General features: G+C 30.8%; 1 protein-coding gene across 1 annotated transcript in view; it reads left to right on the top strand.

The window, feature by feature from the left end:
- The window catches only part of LOC306774294 (actin-binding protein WASF3-like), a gene marked incomplete at both ends in the record, with an annotated part of 120,405 nt that overhangs the window by 50,677 nt on the left and 47,852 nt on the right, over positions 1–21,876 (top strand). The window lies entirely within an intron of this gene.

Here is a 21,876-nt window from a genome sequence, read left to right as displayed (position 1 = left end):
TAAACACGTTTACTGCAGAAATAAACATGTTTACAGCAGAAATAAACACGTTTACAGCAGGAATAAACATGTTTACAGCAGAAATGAATTTGTTTACAGCAGAAACAAACTTGTTTACAGAATGAATAAACATGTTTACTGCAGAAATAATCATGTTTACAGCAAAAATAAACATGCTTACAGCAGGAATAAACACGTTTACAGCAGAAATAAACATGTTTACAGCAGAAATATACTCGTTTACAGCATAAATAAATATGTTTACAGCAGGAATAAACATGATTACTGCAGAAATAAACACGTTTACAGCAGAAATAAACATGTTTACAACAGGACTGTACACTTTTACAGCAGGAATAAATTTGTTTACAGCAGCAATAAACACGTTTACAGCAGGAATAAACAAGTTTAAAGCTGAAATAAACATGTTTACCACAGGAATATACACTTTTACAGCAGGAATAAATACGTTTACAAAAGAAATAAACAAGTTTACAGCAAAAATAAACATGTTTATAGCAGGAATAAACACGTTTACAGCAAAAATAAACATGTTTACAGCAGAAATAAACTTGTTTACAGCAGGAATAAACACATTTATAGCAGGAATAAACATGTTTACAGCAGAAGTAAACAGATTTACAGCAGAAATGAACATGTTTTCAGCAGCAATAAACATGTTTACAACAGATATAAACATGTTTACAGCAGAAATATACTCATTTACAGCAGAAATAAACACGTTTACAGTAGAAGTGAACTTGTTTACGGCAGAAATAAACTTGTTTACAGAATGAATAAACACATTTACAGCAGGAATAAATACGTTTACAACAGAAATAAACACGTTTACAGCAGAAATAAACTTGTTTACAGCAGGAATAAACACGTTTATAGCAGAAATAAACACGTTTACAGCAGAAATGAACATGTTTTCAGCAGAAATAAACACATTTACAGCAGGAATGAACATGTTTACAGCAGAAGTAAACAGATCTACCGCAGAAATAACGATGGTTACAGCAGAAATAAACATGTTTACAGCAGAACTGAACTTGTTTACAGCAGAAATAACTTGTTTACAGAATAAATAAACATGTTTACTGCAGAAATAATCATGTTTACAGCAAAAATAAACATGCTTACAGCAGCAATAAACTCATTTACAGCAGCAATAAACACGTTTACAGCACGAATAAACACGTTTACAGCAGAAATAAACATGTTTACAGCAGAAATAAATACCTTTACAGCAGGACTAAACATGATTACTGCAGAAATAAACACCTTTACAGCAGAAATAAACATGTTTACAACAGGAATATACACTTGTGCAGCAGGAATAAATTTGTTCACAACAGGAATAAACTTGTTTACTGCAGAAATAAACACGTTTACAGCAGGAATAAATATGTTTACAACAGAAATAAACACGTGTACAGCAAAAATAAACATGTTTACAGCAGAAATAAACAAATTTACAGCAGAAATAAGCTTGTTTACAGCAGGAATAAAGACGTTTATAGAAGGAATAAACACGTTTACAGCAGAAATAAACATGTTTACAGCAGAAATAAACATGTTTACAGCAAAAATAAACACATTTACAGCAGGAATAAACATGTTTACAGCAGAAGTAAAAGGATTTACAGCAGAAATAACGATGGTTACAGCATAAATAAACATGTTTACAGCAGCAATAAACATGTTTACAATAGATATAAACATGTTTACAGCAGAAATATACTCATTTACAGCAGAAATAAACACGTTTACAGCAGAAGTGAAGTTGTTTACGGCAGAAATAAACTTGTTTACAGAATGAATAAACACGTTTACAGCAGGAATAAATACGTTTACAACAGAAATAAACACGTTTACAGCAAAAATAAACATGTTTACAGCAGAAATAAACAAATTTACAGCAGAAATAAACTTGTTTACAGCAGGAATAAACACGTTTATAGCAGAAATAAACACGTTTACAGCAGAAATGAACATGTTTTCAGCAGAAATAAACACATTTACAGCAGAAATAAACTTGTTTACAGCAGGAATAAACATGTTTACAGCAGAAGTAAACACGTTTATAGCAGAAATAAACACGTTTACTGCAGAAATAAACATGTTTACAGCAGAAATAAACACGTTTACAGCAGGAATAAACATGTTTACAGCAGAAATGAATTTGTTTACAGCAGAAACAAACTTGTTTACAGAATGAATAAACATGTTTACTGCAGAAATAATCATGTTTACAGCAAAAATAAACATGCTTACAGCAGGAATAAACACGTTTACAGCAGAAATAAACATGTTTACAGCAGAAATATACTCATTTACAGCATAAATAAATATGTTTACAGCAGGAATAAACATGATTACTGCAGAAATAAACACGTTTACAGCAGAAATAAACATGTTTACAACAGGACTGTACACTTTTACAGCAGGAATAAATTTGTTTACAGCAGCAATAAACACGTTTACAGCAGGAATAAACAAGTTTAAAGCTGAAATGAACATGTTTACAACAGGAATATACACTTTTACAGCAGGAATAAATACGTTTACAAAAGAAATAAACAAGTTTACAGCAAAAATAAACATGTTTATAGCAGGAATAAACACGTTTACAGCAAAAATAAACATGTTTACAGCAGAAATAAACTTGTTTACAGCAGGAATAAACACATTTATAGCAGGAATAAACATGTTTACAGCAGAAGTAAACAGATTTACAGCAGAAATGAACATGTTTTCAGCAGCAATAAACATGTTTACAACAGATATAAACATGTTTACAGCAGAAATATACTCATTTACAGCAGAAATAAACACGTTTACAGTAGAAGTGAACTTGTTTACGGCAGAAATAAACTTGTTTACAGAATGAATAAACACATTTACAGCAGGAATAAATACGTTTACAACAGAAATAAACACGTTTACAGCAGAAATAAACTTGTTTACAGCAGGAATAAACACGTTTATAGCAGAAATAAACACGTTTACAGCAGAAATGAACATGTTTTCAGCAGAAATAAACACATTTACAGCAGGAATGAACATGTTTACAGCAGAAGTAAACAGATCTACCGCAGAAATAACGATGGTTACAGCAGAAATAAACATGTTTACAGCAGAACTGAACTTGTTTACAGCAGAAATAACTTCTTTACAGAATAAATAAACATGTTTACTGCAGAAATAATCATGTTTACAGCAAAAATAAACATGCTTACAGCAGCAATAAACTCATTTACAGCAGCAATAAACACGTTTACAGCACGAATAAACACGTTTACAGCAGAAATAAACATGTTTACAGCAGAAATAAATACCTTTACAGCAGGACTAAACATGATTACTGCAGAAATAAACACCTTTACAGCAGAAATAAACATGTTTACAACAGGAATATACACTTGTGCAGCAGGAATAAATTTGTTCACAACAGGAATAAACTTGTTTACTGCAGAAATAAACACGTTTACAGCAGGAATAAATATGTTTACAACAGAAATAAACACGTGTACAGCAAAAATAAACATGTTTACAGCAGAAATAAACAAATTTACAGCAGAAATAAGCTTGTTTACAGCAGGAATAAAGACGTTTATAGAAGGAATAAACACGTTTACAGCAGAAATAAACATGTTTACAGCAGAAATAAACATGTTTACAGCAAAAATAAACACATTTACAGCAGGAATAAACATGTTTACAGCAGAAGTAAAAGGATTTACAGCAGAAATAACGATGGTTACAGCATAAATAAACATGTTTACAGCAGCAATAAACATGTTTACAATAGATATAAACATGTTTACAGCAGAAATATACTCATTTACAGCAGAAATAAACACGTTTACAGCAGAAGTGAAGTTGTTTACGGCAGAAATAAACTTGTTTACAGAATGAATAAACACGTTTACAGCAGGAATAAATACGTTTACAACAGAAATAAACACGTTTACAGCAAAAATAAACATGTTTACAGCAGAAATAAACAAATTTACAGCAGAAATAAACTTGTTTACAGCAGGAATAAACACGTTTATAGCAGAAATAAACACGTTTACAGCAGAAATGAACATGTTTTCAGCAGAAATAAACACATTTACAGCAGAAATAAACTTGTTTACAGCAGGAATAAACATGTTTACAGCAGAAGTAAACAGATCTACAGCAGAAATAACGATGGTTACAGCAGAAATAAACATGTTTACAGAATAAATAAACATGTTTACTGCAGAAATAATCATGTTTACAGCAAAAATAAACATGTTTACAGCAGCAATAAACTCATTTAAAGCAGCAATAAACACGTTTACAGCAGGAATAAACACGTTTACAGCAGAAATAGACACATTTACAGCAGAAATATACTCGTTTACTGCAGAAATAAATACGTTTACAGCAGGAATAAACATGATTACTGCAGAAATAAACACGTTTACTGCAGAAATAAACATGTTTACAACAGGAATATAGACGTTTACAGCAGAAATAAACATGTTTACAGCAGAAATAAACACATTTAAAGCCGAAATAAACACGTTTACAGCAGAAATAAACACGTTTACAGCAGGACTAAACACGTTTACAGTATCAATAAACATGTTTACAGCAGGAATAAACATATTTACAGCAGAAATAAACATGTTTACAGCTGAAATAAACATGTTTACAACAGGAATATATACGTTTACAGCAGAAATAAGCTTGTTTATAGCAGGAATAAAGACGTTTATAGAAGGAATAAACACGTTTACAGCAGAAATAAACATGTTTACAGCAGAAATAAACATGTTTACAGCAAAAATAAACACGTTTACAGCAGGAATAAACATGTTTACAGCAGAAGTAAACAGATTTACAGCAGAAATAACGATGGTTACAGCATAAATAAACATGTTTACAGCAGCAATAAACATGTTTACAATAGATATAAACATGTTTACAGCAGAAATATACTCATTTACAGCAGAAATAAACACGTTTACAGCAGAAGTGAAGTTGTTTACGGCAGAAATAAACTTGTTTACAGAATGAATAAACACGTTTACAGCAGGAATAAATACGTTTACAACAGAAATAAACACGTTTACAGCAAAAATAAACATGTTTACAGCAGAAATAAACAAATTTACAGCAGAAATAAACTTGTTTACAGCAGGAATAAACACGTTTATAGCAGAAATAAACACGTTTACAGCAGAAATGAACATGTTTTCAGCAGAAATAAACACATTTACAGCAGAAATAAACTTGTTTACAGCAGGAATAAACATGTTTACAGCAGAAGTAAACAGATCTACAGCAGAAATAACGATGGTTACAGCAGAAATAAACATGTTTACAGAATAAATAAACATGTTTACTGCAGAAATAATCATGTTTACAGCAAAAATAAACATGTTTACAGCAGCAATAAACTCATTTAAAGCAGCAATAAACACGTTTACAGCAGGAATAAACACGTTTACAGCAGAAATAGACACATTTACAGCAGAAATATACTCGTTTACTGCAGAAATAAATACGTTTACAGCAGGAATAAACATGATTACTGCAGAAATAAACACGTTTACTGCAGAAATAAACATGTTTACAACAGGAATATAGACGTTTACAGCAGAAATAAACATGTTTACAGCAGAAATAAACACATTTAAAGCCGAAATAAACACGTTTACAGCAGAAATAAACACGTTTACAGCAGGACTAAACACGTTTACAGTATCAATAAACATGTTTACAGCAGGAATAAACATATTTACAGCAGAAATAAACATGTTTACAGCTGAAATAAACATGTTTACAACAGGAATATATACGTTTACAGCAGAAATAAGCTTGTTTATAGCAGGAATAAAGACGTTTATAGAAGGAATAAACACGTTTACAGCAGAAATAAACATGTTTACAGCAGAAATAAACATGTTTACAGCAAAAATAAACACGTTTACAGCAGGAATAAACATGTTTACAGCAGAAGTAAACAGATTTACAGCAGAAATAACGATGGTTACAGCATAAATAAACATGTTTACAGCAGCAATAAACATGTTTACAATAGATATAAACATGTTTACAGCAGAAATATACTCATTTACAGCAGAAATAAACACGTTTACAGCAGAAGTGAAGTTGTTTACGGCAGAAATAAACTTGTTTACAGAATGAATAAACACGTTTACAGCAGGAATAAATACGTTTACAACAGAAATAAACACGTTTACAGCAAAAATAAACATGTTTACAGCAGAAATAAACAAATTTACAGCAGAAATAAACTTGTTTACAGCAGAAATAAACACGTTTACAGTAGAAGTGAACTTGTTTACGGCAGAAATAAACTTGTTTACAGAATGAATAAACACGTTTACAGCAGGAATAAATACGTTTACAACAGAAACGTTTACAGCAAAAATAAACATGTTTACAGCAGAAATAAACAAATTTACAGCAGAAATAAACTTGTTTACAGCAGAAATAAATACCTTTACAGCAGGACTAAACATGATTACTGCAGAAATAAACACCTTTACAGCAGAAATAAACATGTTTACAACAGGAATATACACTTGTGCAGCAGGAATAAATTTGTTCACAACAGGAATAAACTTGTTTACTGCAGAAATAAACACGTTTAAAGCAGGAATAAATATGTTTACAACAGAAATAAACACGTGTACAGCAAAAATAAACATGTTTACAGCAGAAATAAACAAATTTACAGCAGAAATAAGCTTGTTTACAGCAGGAATAAAGACGTTTATAGAAGGAATAAACACGTTTACAGCAGAAATAAACATGTTTACAGCAGAAATAAACATGTTTACAGCAAAAATAAACACATTTACAGCAGGAATAAACATGTTTACAGCAGAAGTAAAAGGATTTACAGCAGAAATAACGATGGTTACAGCATAAATAAACATGTTTACAGCAGCAATAAACATGTTTACAATAGATATAAACATGTTTACAGCAGAAATATACTCATTTACAGCAGAAATAAACACGTTTACAGCAGAAGTGAAGTTGTTTACGGCAGAAATAAACTTGTTTACAGAATGAATAAACACGTTTACAGCAGGAATAAATACGTTTACAACAGAAATAAACACGTTTACAGCAAAAATAAACATGTTTACAGCAGAAATAAACAAATTTACAGCAGAAATAAACTTGTTTACAGCAGAAATAAACACGTTTACAGTAGAAGTGAACTTGTTTACGGCAGAAATAAATTTGTTTACAGAATGAATAAACACGTTTACAGCAGGAATAAATACGTTTACAACAGAAATGAACATGTTTTCAGCAGAAATAAACACGTTTACAGCAGAAATGAACATGTTTTCAGCAGAAATAAACACATTTACAGCAGAAATAAACTTGTTTACAGCAGGAATAAACATGTTTACAGCAGAAGTAAACAGATCTACAGCAGAAATAACGATGGTTACAGCAGAAATAAACATGTTTACAGAATAAATAAACATGTTTACTGCAGAAATAATCATGTTTACAGCAAAAATAAACATGTTTACAGCAGCAATAAACTCATTTAAAGCAGCAATAAACACGTTTACAGCAGGAATAAACACGTTTACAGCAGAAATAGACACATTTACAGCAGAAATATACTCGTTTACTGCAGAAATAAATACGTTTACAGCAGGAATAAACATGATTACTGCAGAAATAAACACGTTTACTGCAGAAATAAACATGTTTACAACAGGAATATAGACGTTTACAGCAGAAATAAACATGTTTACAGCAGAAATAAACACATTTAAAGCCGAAATAAACACGTTTACAGCAGAAATAAACACGTTTACAGCAGGACTAAACACGTTTACAGTATCAATAAACATGTTTACAGCAGGAATAAACATATTTACAGCAGAAATAAACATGTTTACAGCTGAAATAAACATGTTTACAACAGGAATATATACGTTTACAGCAGAAATAAGCTTGTTTATAGAAGGCATAAACACGTTTACAGCAGAAATAAACATGTTTACAGCAGAAATAAACATGTTTACAGCAAAAATAAACACGTTTACAGCAGGAATAAACATGTTTACAGCAGAAGTAAACAGATTTACAGCAGAAATAACGATGGTTACAGCATAAATAAACATGTTTACAGCAGCAATAAACATGTTTACAATAGATATAAACATGTTTACAGCAGAAATATACTCATTTACAGCAGAAATAAACACGTTTACAGCAGAAGTGAAGTTGTTTACGGCAGAAATAAACTTGTTTACAGAATGAATAAACACGTTTACAGCAGGAATAAATACGTTTACAACAGAAATAAACACGTTTACAGCAAAAATAAACATGTTTACAGCAGAAATAAACAAATTTACAGCAGAAATAAACTTGTTTACAGCAGAAATAAACACGTTTACAGTAGAAGTGAACTTGTTTACGGCAGAAATAAACTTGTTTACAGAATGAATAAACACGTTTACAGCAGGAATAAATACGTTTACAACAGAAACGTTTACAGCAAAAATAAACATGTTTACAGCAGAAATAAACAAATTTACAGCAGAAATAAACTTGTTTACAGCAGGAATAAACACGTTTATAGCAGAAATAAACACGTTTATAGCAGAAATAAACACGTTTACAGCAGAAATAAACATGTTTACAGCAGAAATAAACACGTTTACAGCAGGAATAAACATGTTTACAGCAGAAATGAATTTGTTTACAGCAGAAACAAACTTGTTTACAGAATGAATAAACATGTTTACTGCAGAAATAATCATGTTTACAGCAAAAATAAACATGCTTACAGCAGCAATAAACTCATTTACAGCAGCAATAAACACGTTTACAGCAGGAATAAACACGTTTACAGCAGAAATAAACATGTTTACAGCAGAAATATACTCGTTTACAGCATAAATAAATATGTTTACAGCAGGAATAAACATGATTACTGCAGAAATAAACACGTTTACAGCAGAAATAAACATGTTTACAATAGGACTGTACACTTTTACAGCAGGAATAAATTTGTTTACAGCAGCAATAAACACGTTTACAGCAGGAATAAACAAGTTTAAAGCTGAAATGAACATGTTTACAACAGGAATATACACTTTTACAGCAGGAATAAATACGTTTACAAAAGAGATAAACAAGTTTACAGCAAAAATAAACATGTTTATAGCAGGAATAAACACGTTTACAGCAAAAATAAACATGTTTACAGCAGAAATAAACTTGTTTACAGCAGGAATAAACACATTTATAGCAGGAATAAACATGTTTACAGCAGAAGTAAACAGATTTACAGCAGAAATGAACATGTTTTCAGCAGCAATAAACATGTTTACAACAGATATAAACATGTTTACAGCAGAAATATACTCATTTACAGCAGAAATAAACACGTTTACAGTAGAAGTGAACTTGTTTACGGCAGAAATAAACTTGTTTACAGAATGAATAAACACATTTACAGCAGGAATAAATACGTTTACAACAGAAATAAACACGTTTACAGCAGAAATAAACTTGTTTACAGCAGGAATAAACACGTTTATAGCAGAAATAAACACGTTTATAGCAGAAATAAACACGTTTACAGCAGAAATGAACATGTTTTCAGCAGAAATAAACACATTTACAGCAGGAATGAACATGTTTACAGCAGAAGTAAACAGATCTACCGCAGAAATAACGATGGTTACAGCAGAAATAAACATGTTTACAGCAGAACTGAACTTGTTTACAGCAGAAATAACTTGTTTACAGAATAAATAAACATGTTTACTGCAGAAATAATCATGTTTACAGCAAAAATAAACATGCTTACAGCAGCAATAAACTCATTTACAGCAGCAATAAACACGTTTACAGCACGAATAAACACGTTTACAGCAGAAATAAACATGTTTACAGCAGAAATAAATACCTTTACAGCAGGACTAAACATGATTACTGCAGAAATAAACACCTTTACAGCAGAAATAAACATGTTTACAACAGGAATATACACTTGTGCAGCAGGAATAAATTTGTTCACAACAGGAATAAACTTGTTTACTGCAGAAATAAACACGTTTACAGCAGGAATAAATATGTTTACAACAGAAATAAACACGTGTACAGCAAAAATAAACATGTTTACAGCAGAAATAAACAAATTTACAGCAGAAATAAGCTTGTTTACAGCAGGAATAAAGACGTTTATAGAAGGAATAAACACGTTTACAGCAGAAATAAACATGTTTACAGCAGAAATACACATGTTTACAGCAAAAATAAACACATTTACAGCAGGAATAAACATGTTTACAGCAGAAGTAAAAGGATTTACAGCAGAAATAACGATGGTTACAGCATAAATAAACATGTTTACAGCAGCAATAAACATGTTTACAATAGATATAAACATGTTTACAGCAGAAATATACTCATTTACAGCAGAAATAAACACGTTTACAGCAGAAGTGAAGTTGTTTACGGCAGAAATAAACTTGTTTACAGAATGAATAAACACGTTTACAGCAGGAATAAATACGTTTACAACAGAAATAAACACGTTTACAGCAAAAATAAACATGTTTACAGCAGAAATAAACAAATTTACAGCAGAAATAAACTTGTTTACAGCAGGAATAAACACGTTTATAGCAGAAATAAACACGTTTATAGCAGAAATAAACACGTTTACAGCAGAAATGAACATGTTTTCAGCAGAAATAAACACATTTACAGCAGAAATAAACTTGTTTACAGCAGGAATAAACATGTTTACAGCAGAAGTAAACAGATCTACAGCAGAAATAACGATGGTTACAGCAGAAATAAACATGTTTACAGAATAAATAAACATGTTTACTGCAGAAATAATCATGTTTACAGCAAAAATAAACATGTTTACAGCAGCAATAAACTCATTTAAAGCAGCAATAAACACGTTTACAGCAGGAATAAACACGTTTACAGCAGAAATAGACACATTTACAGCAGAAATATACTCGTTTACTGCAGAAATAAATACGTTTACAGCAGGAATAAACATGATTACTGCAGAAATAAACACGTTTACTGCAGAAATAAACATGTTTACAGCAGAAATAAACACATTTAAAGCAGAAATAAACACGTTTACAGCAGAAATAAACAAGTTTACAGCAGGACTAAACACGTTTACAGTATCAATAAACATGTTTACAGCAGGAATAAACATATTTACAGCAGAAATAAACATGTTTACAGCTGAAATAAACATGTTTACAACAGGAATATATACGTTTACAGCAGAAATAAGCTTGTTTATAGCAGGAATAAAGACGTTTATAGAATGAATAAACACGTTTACAGCAGAAATAAACATGTTTACAGCAGAAATAAACATGTTTACAGCAAAAATAAACACGTTTACAGCAGGAATAAACATGTTTACAACAGGAATATAGACGTTTACAGCAGAAATAAACATGTTTACAGCAGAAATAAACACATTTAAAGCAGAAATAAACACGCTTACAGCAGAAATAAACACGTTTACAGCAGGACTAAACACGTTTACAGTATCAATAAACATGTTTACAGCAGGAATAAACATATTTACAGCAGAAATAAACATGTTTACAGCTGAAATAAACATGTTTACAACAGGAATATATACGTTTACAGCAGAAATAAGCTTGTTTATAGCAGGAATAAAGACGTTTATAGAAGGAATAAACACGTTTACAGCAGAAATAAACATGTTTACAGCAGAAATAAACATGTTTACAGCAAAAATAAACACGTTTACAGCAGGAATAAACATGTTTACAGCAGAAGTAAACAGATTTACAGCAGAAATAACGATGGTTACAGCATAAATAAACATGTTTACAGCAGCAATAAACATGTTTACAATAGATATAAACATGTTTACAGCAGAAATATACTCATTTACAGCAGAAATAAACACGTTTACAGCAGAAGTGAAGTTGTTTACGGCAGAAATAAACTTGTTTACAGAATGAATAAACACGTTTACAGCAGGAATAAATACGTTTACAACAGAAATAAACACGTTTACAGCAAAAATAAACATGTTTACAGCAGAAATAAACAAATTTACAGCAGAAATAAACTTGTTTACAGCAGGAATAAACACGTTTATAGCAGAAATAAACACGTTTATAGCAGAAATAAACACGTTTACAGCAGAAATGAACATGTTTTCAGCAGAAATAAACACATTTACAGCAGAAATAAACACGTTTACAGCAGGAATAAACATGTTTACAGCAGAAGTAAACAGATTTACAGCAGAAATAACGATGGTTACAGCAGAAATAAACACGTTTACAGCAGAAGTGAAGTTGTTTACGGCAGAAATAAACTTGTTTACAGAATGAATTAACACGTTTACAGCAGGAATAAATACGTTTATAGCAGAAATAAACACGTTTACAGCAGAAATAAACATGTTTAGAGCAGAAATACTCATTTACTGCAGAAATAAACACGTTTACAGCGGGAATAAACATGTTTACAGCAGAAATAAACAAATTTACAGCCGAAATAAGCTTGTTTACAGCAGGAATAAACACGTTTATAGAAGGAATAAACACGTTTACAGCAGAAATAAACATGTTTACAGCAGAAATAAACATGTTTACAGCAAAAATAAACACGTTTACAGCAAAAATAAACACGTTTACAGCAGAAATATACTCATTTACAGCAGAAATAAACATGTTTACAGTGGAAGTGAACATGTTTACGGCAGAAATAAACTTGTTTACAGAATGAATAAACACATTTACAGCAGGAATAAATACGTTTACAACAGAAATAAACACGTTTACAGCAGAAATAAACTTGTTTACAGCAGGAATAAACACGTTTATAGCAGAAATAAACACGTTTACAGCAGAAATGAACATGTTTTCAGCAGAAATAAACACATTTACAGCAGGAATGAACATGTTTACAGCAGAAGTAAACAGATCTACCGCAGAAATAACGATGGTTACAGCAGAAATAAACATGTTTACAGCAGAACTGAACTTGTTTACAGCAGAAATAACTTGTTTACAGAATAAATAAACATGTTTACTGCAGAAATAATCATGTTTACAGCAAAAATAAACATGCTTACAGCAGCAATAAACTCATTTACAGCAGCAATAAACACGTTTACAGCACGAATAAACACGTTTACAGCAGAAATAAACATGTTTACAGCTGAAATAAATACCTTTACAGCAGGACTAAACATGATTACTGCAGAAATAAACACCTTTACAGCAGAAATAAACATGTTTACAACAGGAATATACACTTGTGCAGCAGGAATAAATTTGTTCACAACAGGAATAAACTTGTTTACTGCAGAAATAAACACGTTTACAGCAGGAATAAATATGTTTACAACAGAAATAAACACGTGTACAGCAAAAATAAACATGTTTACAGCAGAAATAAACAAATTTACAGCAGAAATAAGCTTGTATACAGCAGGAATAAAGACGTTTATAGAAGGAATAAACACGTTTACAGCAGAAATAAACATGTTTACAGCAGAAATATACTCGTTTACAGCATAAATAAATATGTTTACAGCAGGAATAAACATGATTACTGCAGAAATAAACACGTTTACAGCAGGAATAAATACGTTTACAAAAGAAATAAACAAGTTTACAAAAGAAATAAACTTGTTTACAGCAGGAATAAACACGTTTATAGAAGGAATAAACACGTTTACAGCAGAAATAAACATGTTTACAGCAGACATAAACACGTTTACAGCAGGAATAAACATGTTTACAGCAGAAATGAATTTGTTTACAGCAGAAACAAACTTGTTTACAGAATGAATAAACATGTTTACTGCAGAAATAATCATGTTTACAGCAAAAATAAACATGCTTACAGCAGCAATAAACTCATTTACAGCAGCAATAAACACGTTTACAGCAGGAATAAACACGTTTACAGCAGAAATAAACATGTTTACAGCAGAAATATACTCGTTTACAGCATAAATAAATATGTTTACAGCAGGAATAAACATGATTACTGCAGAAATAAACACGTTTACAGCAGAAATAAACATGTTTACAACAGGACTGTACACTTTTACAGCAGGAATAAATTTGTTTACAGCAGCAATAAACACGTTTACAGCAGGAATAAACACATTTAAAGCAGAAATAAACATGTTTACAGCAAAAATATACTAGATAACAGCAGAAATAAATACGTTTACAGCAGGAATAAACATGATTACTGCAGAAATAAACATGTTTACAACAGGAATATACACTTTTACAGCAGGAAGAAATACGTTTACAAAAGAAATAAACAAGTTTACAGCAAAAATAAACATGTTTATAGCAGGAATAAACACGTTTACAGCAAAAATAAACATGTTTACAGCAGAAATAAACAAATTTACAGCAGAAATAAACTTGTTTACAGCAGGAATAAACACATTTATAGCAGGAATAAACATGTTTACAGCAGAAGTAAACAGATTTACAGCAGAAATGAACATGTTTTCAGCAGAAATAAACATGTTTACAGCAGCAATAAACATGTTTACAGCAAAAATAAACATGTTTACAGCAGAAATAAGCTTGTTTACAGCAGGAATAAACACGTTTATAGAAGGAATAAACACATTGACAGCATAAATAAACATGTTTACAGCAGCAATAAACATGTTTACCACAGATATAAACATGTTTACAGCAGAAGTAAACAGATTTACAGCAGAAATAACGATGTTTACAGCAGAAATAAACATGTTTACAGCAGCAATAAACATGTTTACAGCAGAAATAAACATGTTTACAGCAGAAATAAACTCATTTACAGCAGAAATAAACACGTTTACAGCAGGAATAAATACGTTTACATCAGAAATAAACAAGTTTACAGCAAAAATAAACATGTTTATAGCAGGAATAAACACGTTTACAGCAAAAATAGACATGTTTACAGCAGAAATAAACAAATTTACAGCAGAAATAAACTTGTTTACAGCAGGAATAAACACATTTATAGCAGGAATAAACATGTTTACAGCAGAAGTAAACAGATTTACAGCAGAAATAACGATGTTTACAGCAGCAATAAACATGTTTACAGCAGAAATAAACATGTTTACAGCAGAAATATACTCATTTACAGCAGAAATAAACATGTTCACAGCAGGAAACAAACATGTTTGCATCAGGAATAAACATGTTTACAGCAGAAATAAACACGTTTACAGCAAAAATAAACATGTTTACATCAGGAATAAACATGTTTACAGCAGAAATAAACATGTTTAGAGCAGAAATACTCATTTACTGCAGAAATAAACACGTTTACAGCGGGAATAAACATGTTTACAGCAGAAATAAACAAATTTACAGCCGAAATAAGCTTGTTTACAGCAGGAATAAACACGTTTATAGAAGGAATAAACACGTTTACAGCAGAAATAAACATGTTTACAGCAAAAATAAACACGTTTACAGCAAAAATAAACACGTTTACAGCAGGAATAAACATGTTTACAGCAGAAGTAAACAGATTTACAGCAGAAATAACGATGGTTACAGCATAAATAAACATGTTTACAGCAGCAATAAACATGTTTACAACAGATATAAACATGTTTACAGCAGAAATATACTCATTTACAGCAGAAATAAACACGTTTACAGTAGAAGTGAACTTGTTTACGGCAGAAATAAACTTGTTTACAGAATGAATAAACACGTTTACAGCAGGAATAAATACGTTTACAACAGAAACGTTTACAGCAAAAATAAACATGTTTACAGCAGAAATAAACAAATTTACAGCAGAAATAAACTTGTTTACAGCAGGAATAAACACGTTTATAGCAGAAATAAACACGTTTATAGCAGAAATAAACACGTTTACAGCAGAAATAAACATGTTTACAGCAGAAATAAACACGTTTACAGCAGGAATAAACATGTTTACAGCAGAAATGAATTTGTTTACAGCAGAAACAAACTTGTTTACAGAATGAATAAACATGTTTACTGCAGAAATAATCATGTTTACAGCAAAAATAAACATGCTTACAGCAGCAATAAACTCATTTACAGCAGCAATAAACACGTTTACAGCAGGAATAAACACGTTTACAGCAGAAATAAACATGTTTACAGCAGAAATATACTCGTTTACAGCATAAATAAATATGTTTACAGCAGGAATAAACATGATTACTGCAGAAATAAACACGTTTACAGCAGAAATAAACATGTTTACAATAGGACTGTACACTTTTACAGCAGGAATAAATTTGTTTACAGCAGCAATAAACACGTTTACAGCAGGAATAAACAAGTTTAAAGCTGAAATGAACATGTTTACAACAGGAATATACACTTTTACAGCAGGAATAAATACGTTTACAAAAGAAATAAACAAGTTTACAGCAAAAATAAACATGTTTATAGCAGGAATAAACACGTTTACAGCAAAAATAAACATGTTTACAGCAGAAATAAACAAATTTACAGCAGAAATAAACTTGTTTACAGCAGGAATAAACACATTTATAGCAGGAATAAACATGTTTACAGCAGAAGTAAACAGATTTACAGCAGAAATGAACATGTTTTCAGCAGCAATAAACATGTTTACAACAGATATAAACATGTTTACAGCAGAAATATACTCATTTACAGCAGAAATAACTTGTTTACAGAATAAATAAACATGTTTACTGCAGAAATAATCATGTTTACAGCTAAAATAAACATGTTTACAGCAGCAATAAACTAATTTAAAGCAGCAATAAACACGTTTACAGCAGGAATAAACACGTTTACAGCAGAAATAGACACATTTACAGCAGAAATATACTCGTTTACTGCAGAAATAAATACGTTTACAGCAGGAATAAACATGATTACTGCAGAAATAAACACGTTTACTGCAGAAATAAACATGTTTACAACAGGAATATAGACGTTTACAGCAGAAATAAACATGTTTACAGCAGAAATAAACACATTTAAAGCAGAAATAAACACGTTTACAGCAGAAATAAACACGTTTACAGCAGGACTAAACACGTTTACAGTATCAATAAACATGTTTACAGCAGGAATAAACATATTTACAGCAGAAATAAACATGTTTACAGCTGAAATAAACATGTTTACAACAGGAATATATACGTTTACAGCAGAAATAAGCTTGTTTATAGCAGGAATAAAGACGTTTATAGAAGGAATAAACACGTTTACAGCAGAAATAAACATGTTTACAGCAGAAATAAACATGTTTACAGCAAAAATAAACACGTTTACAGCAGGAATAAACATGTTTACAGCAGAAGTAAACAGATTTACAGCAGAAATAACGATGGTTACAGCATAAATAAACATGTTTACAGCAGCAATAAACATGTTTACAATAGATATAAACATGTTTACAGCAGAAATATACTCATTTACAGCAGAAATAAACACGTTTACAGCAGAAGTGAAGTTGTTTACGGCAGAAATAAACTTGTTTACAGAATGAATAAACACGTTTACAGCAGGAATAAATACGTTTACAACAGAAATAAACACGTTTACAGCAAAAATAAACATGTTTACAGCAGAAATAAACAAATTTACAGCAGAAATAAACTTGTTTACAGCAGGAATAAACACGTTTATAGCAGAAATAAACACGTTTATAGCAGAAATAAACACGTTTACAGCAGAAATGAACATGTTTTCAGCAGAAATAAACACATTTACAGCAGAAATAAACACGTTTACAGCAGGAATAAACATGTTTACAGCAGAAGTAAACAGATTTACAGCAGAAATAACGATGGTTACAGCAGAAATAAACACGTTTACAGCAGAAGTGAAGTTGTTTACGGCAGAAATAAACTTGTTTACAGAATGAATTAACACGTTTACAGCAGGAATAAATACGTTTATAGCAGAAATAAACACGTTTACAGCAGAAATAAACATGTTTAGAGCAGAAATACTCATTTACTGCAGAAATAAACACGTTTACAGCGGGAATAAACATGTTTACAGCAGAAATAAACAAATTTACAGCCGAAATAAGCTTGTTTACAGCAGGAATAAACACGTTTATAGAAGGAATAAACACGTTTACAGCAGAAATAAACATGTTTACAGCAGAAATAAACATGTTTACAGCAAAAATAAACACGTTTACAGCAAAAATAAACACGTTTACAGCAGAAATATACTCATTTACAGCAGAAATAAACACGTTTACAGTAGAAGTGAACATGTTTACGGCAGAAATAAACTTGTTTACAGAATGAATAAACACATTTACAGCAGGAATAAATACGTTTACAACAGAAATAAACACGTTTACAGCAGAAATAAACTTGTTTACAGCAGGAATAAACACGTTTATAGCAGAAATAAACACGTTTACAGCAGAAATGAACATGTTTTCAGCAGAAATAAACACATTTACAGCAGGAATGAACATGTTTACAGCAGAAGTAAACAGATCTACCGCAGAAATAACGATGGTTACAGCAGAAATAAACATGTTTACAGCAGAACTGAACTTGTTTACAGCAGAAATAACTTGTTTACAGAATAAATAAACATGTTTACTGCAGAAATAATCATGTTTACAGCAAAAATAAACATGCTTACAGCAGCAATAAACTCATTTACAGCAGCAATAAACACGTTTACAGCACGAATAAACACGTTTACAGCAGAAATAAACATGTTTACAGCAGAAATAAATACCTTTACAGCAGGACTAAACATGATTACTGCAGAAATAAACACCTTTACAGCAGAAATAAACATGTTTACAACAGGAATATACACTTGTGCAGCAGGAATAAATTTGTTCACAACAGGAATAAACTTGTTTACTGCAGAAATAAACATGTTTACAGCAGGAATAAATATGTTTACAACAGAAATAAACACGTGTACAGCAAAAATAAACATGTTTACAGCAGAAATAAACAAATTTATAGCAGAAATAAGCTTGTTTACAGCAGGAATAAAGACGTTTATAGAAGGAATAAACACGTTTACAGCAGAAATAAACATGTTTACAGCAGAAATAAACATGTTTACAGCAAAAATAAACACATTTACAGCAGGAATAAACATGTTTACAGCAGAAGTAAACAGATTTACAGCAGAAATAACGATGGTTACAGCATAAATAAACATGTTTACAGCAGCAATAAACATGTTTACAATAGATATAAACATGTTTACAGCAGAAATATACTCATTTACAGCAGAAATAAACACGTTTACAGCAGAACTGAAGTTGTTTACGGCAGAAATAAACTTGTTTACAGAATGAATAAACACGTTTACAGCAGGAATAAATACGTTTACAACAGAAATAAACACGTTTACAGCAAAAATAAACATGTTTACAGCAGAAATAAACAAATTTACAGCAGAAATAAACTTGTTTACAGCAGGAATAAACACGTTTATAGCAGAAATAAACACGTTTACAGCAGAAATGAACATGTTTTCAGCAGAAATAAACACATTTACAGCAGAAATAAACTTGTTTACAGCAGGAATAAACATGTTTACAGCAGAAGTAAACAGATCTACAGCAGAAATAACGATGGTTACAGCAGAAATAAACATGTTTACAGAATAAATGAACATGTTTACTGCAGAAATAATAATGTTTACAGCAAAAATAAACATGTTTACAGCAGCAATAAACTCATTTAAAGCAGCAATAAACACGTTTACAGCAGGAATAAACACGTTTACAGCAGAAATAGACATGTTTACAGCAGAAATATACTCGTTTACTGCAGAAATAAATACGTTTACAGCAGGAATAAACATGATTACTGCAGAAATAAACATGTTTACAACAGGAATATAGACGTTTACAGCAGAAATAAACATGTTTACAGCAGAAATAAACACATTTAAAGCAGAAATAAACACGTTTACAGCAGAAATAAACACGTTTACAGCAGGACTAAACACGTTTACAGTATCAATAAACATGTTTACAGCAGGAATAAACATATTTACAGCAGAAATAAACATGTTTACAGCAGAAATAAACATGTTTACAGCAGGAATAAACATGTTTACAGCAGAAGTAAACAGATTTACAGCAGAAATAACGATGGTTACAGCATAAATAAACATGTTTACAGCAGCAATAAACATGTTTACAATAGATATAAACATGTTTACAGCAGAAATATACTCATTTACAGCAGAAATAAACACGTTTACAGCAGAACTGAAGTTGTTTACGGCAGAAATAAACTTGTTTACAGAATGAATAAACACGTTTACAGCAGGAATAAATACGTTTACAACAGAAATAAACACGTTTACAGCAAAAATAAACATGTTTACAGCAGAAATAAACAAATTTACAGCAGAAATAAACTTGTTTACAGCAGGAATAAACACGTTTATAGCAGAAATAAACACGTTTACAGCAGAAATGAACATGTTTTCAGCAGAAATAAACACATTTACAGCAGAAATAAACTTGTTTACAGCAGGAATAAACATGTTTACAGCAGAAGTAAACAGATCTACAGCAGAAATAACGATGGTTACAGCAGAAATAAACATGTTTACAGAATAAATGAACATGTTTACTGCAGAAATAATAATGTTTACAGCAAAAATAAACATGTTTACAGCAGCAATAAACTCATTTAAAGCAGCAATAAACACGTTTACAGCAGGAATAAACACGTTTACAGCAGAAATAGACATGTTTACAGCAGAAATATACTCGTTTACTGCAGAAATAAATACGTTTACAGCAGGAATAAACATGATTACTGCAGAAATAAACATGTTTACAACAGGAATATAGACGTTTACAGCAGAAATAAACATGTTTACAGCAGAAATAAACACATTTAAAGCAGAAATAAACACGTTTACAGCAGAAATAAACACGTTTACAGCAGGACTAAACACGTTTACAGTATCAATAAACATGTTTACAGCAGGAATAAACATATTTACAGCAGAAATAAACATGTTTACAGCAGAAATAAACATGTTTACAACAGGAATATACACGTTTACAGCAGAAATAAGCTTGTTTATAGCAGGAATAAAGACGTTTATAGAAGGAATAAACACGTTTACAGCAGAAATAAACATGTTTACAGCAGAAATAAACATGTTTACAGCAAAAATAAACACGTTTACAGCAGGAATAAACATGTTTACAGCAGAAGTAAACAGATTTACAGCAGAAATAACGATGGTTACAGCATAAATAAACATGTTTACAGCAGCAATAAACATGTTTACAATAGATATAAACATGTTTACAGCAGAAATATACTCATTTACAGCAGAAATAAACACGTTTACAGCAGAAGTGAAGTTGTTTACGGCAGAAATAAACTTGTTTACAGAATGAATAAACACGTTTACAGCAGGAATAAATACGTTTACAACAGAAATAAACACGTTTACAGCAAAAATAAACATGTTTACAGCAGAAATAAACAAATTTACAGCAGAAATAAACTTGTTTACAGCAGGAATAAACGCGTTCATAGCAGAAATAAACACGTTTACAGCAGAAATGAACATGTTTTCGGCAGAAATAAACACATTTACAGCAGAAATAAACACGTTTACAGCAGGAATAAACATGTTTACAGCAGAAGTAAACAGATCTACAGCAGAAATAAACACGTTTACAGCAGAAATAGACATGTTTACAGCAGAAATATACTCGTTTACTGCAGAAATAAATACGTTTACAGCAGGAATAAACATGATTACTGCAGAAATAAACACGTTTACTGCAGAAATAAACATGTTTACAACAGAAATA

The sequence above is a fragment of the Telmatherina bonti genome (assembly GCF_933228915.1).
Source record: "Telmatherina bonti genome assembly, chromosome: 3".
NCBI lineage: Eukaryota > Metazoa > Chordata > Actinopteri > Atheriniformes > Telmatherinidae > Telmatherina > Telmatherina bonti.
This window is presented reverse-complemented; position numbering and strand designations above follow the sequence as displayed.